A 1,749-nucleotide genomic window follows, 5' to 3' on the forward strand; every position below is an offset into this window, starting at 1 on the left:
TCACATTTTAAGTGATCATTAAAAAGTCACTAGAACTTAATTTTTACTTATTTATCATATACAAGTCTTCCAAAAATATTTGAAGTAATCTGAATACTTGTTTCTTCTATACCTTAAGAATAAAAAGTACAAAAGAAGTAAGAATACAAATCCTGCCTTAGTGAAATAAAAAGGAGAAAGAGTCTTAATACTGAAGGTCATTAAGACCAAAAGCAAACTGGCAATTATTTGGAAGACAGCTGTTCAATAAGTGTTCTAACTAGGTCTAACAGATATGCACCATCACTGAAGCAATATAGAAAGATCCATTCTTTTTTTTTTTTTTTTCTTTTCTTTTCTTTTCTTGTTTTTTTTCCCCAGTGCTAGGGATTAACCCAGCTAGGCAAGTGCTATACCACTGACCCATGTTTGCAGCCCTAAACCCATATTCTAGACAGAGCTCCCTGGATGAAAAGCCAAAAAAGTGCTGTCAGAAGTACACCACCCTCCCACTATCACTACCACATTCCTTCACGTGAGGATCTCACAGTGTCAGGTAATTTCTAGGAAACACTAAAAATGAGTTGAGAATTTCTGCTTGGTTAGTCAATCTGAATAATTTAGGCTGGAAAGACAACTTCTCTCAAGAGTTAGGGTAACTTTTTCCTTTAGTCCTGACTACACCTTGCCTCCGATGGCACTGCGTAAAGCTTAAGGACCTTTGAAGAGAAAAATCCCATTATTTCTTTTCTTTCTTGAGAGTTGATCTTTTCCCTCCTCCTTTGGAAGGTTTGCAGTATTTTGCTTCCATTTGAGCCAGAAAATTGTCCATTTCCTTTTGCCAATCCTTTTGTCTACTCTGAATGAGTGCTTTCAAGTTATCCACTCCTTCATCAAGCCCCAACTTCCTTCCTGCTCATTTCTGCTTCTTTAGCTTCTTCTTGAGCCCTCCTTTTCCTTGCATCATCTTTTGTTTCGATTCTTTAACAAAGGCATTATAGGATGGGACCTCTTTGGCGTCAATAGCTTGCTGAATGATGTTCCTTATCCTGGGTTCCTCTGTGTACTGCACACAGAGCACAGACTCCATGATCTGATCCATATCCCCCTTGAAGTCCAGATAGGCCTGCTTAATATCAGCCAGTTCTTCTTCAGAACTTTGTAGGTCTTTTCAAAAGCTTGAATGTCCTCCAGAGTTATCTTTTTAAAGAGTAACCTCCAATAGGCCTCCCAGTCCCGGTCTTGGTTGAGCACCGCAGAGTCCTCGTCCACTGTTCCCTGCTCATCGTACACTGTTCTCTGCAATTTGTCGCTTAGAACCGCATAAACTCTCCCCAGAATCTGGAAGCGGAGGGTGGCGTCTTTCTTGTCTCCCTCGTCCACCCGGTCGGGGTGCACCTGCAGGGACACCTTGTGGTAGCCGCGTCGGATCTCGCCGTCTGAGGCCTCGCGCCGTACGCCCAGCACCCGGTAAAGGTCGGAGGTACCGAAGACCTGCTCGCACAGCGCTAGCAGTCCCATACTGCGACGCGGAAGGCCTCCGCGAAAGAAGCGAGTCTCGGAGGCCGAAGTTATTATCTTTTAAATTAAAGTTTACCATACAATGATTTTATAACCTACTTTTTCATTTTGCTGATATAGAGGACATTTATGTTGCTGACCTAAAATACTATCACATACTTATCTACCTCTCTTTCTGGAAAATACTGTTAGCATGTGGTATAACAACTGATCAAGAACAGACTCTGATATTAGAAAGCTGTATCAGCT

At 41.9% G+C, this 1,749-nt stretch overlaps 1 pseudogene across 1 annotated transcript; it reads right to left on the minus strand.

Annotated features, from left to right (window-relative positions):
* Positions 1 to 334: 334 nt before the first annotated feature.
* Positions 335 to 1,539, minus strand: LOC306661870 (dnaJ homolog subfamily C member 9-like; annotated as a pseudogene). The gene has a single exon. The product of its transcript is annotated as a dnaJ homolog subfamily C member 9-like (transcript).
* Between the last annotated feature and the right edge of the window lie 210 nt (positions 1,540 to 1,749).

This window comes from Sciurus vulgaris (assembly GCF_902686455.1).
Source record: "Sciurus vulgaris genome assembly, chromosome: 5".
Classification (NCBI taxonomy): domain Eukaryota; kingdom Metazoa; phylum Chordata; class Mammalia; order Rodentia; family Sciuridae; genus Sciurus; species Sciurus vulgaris.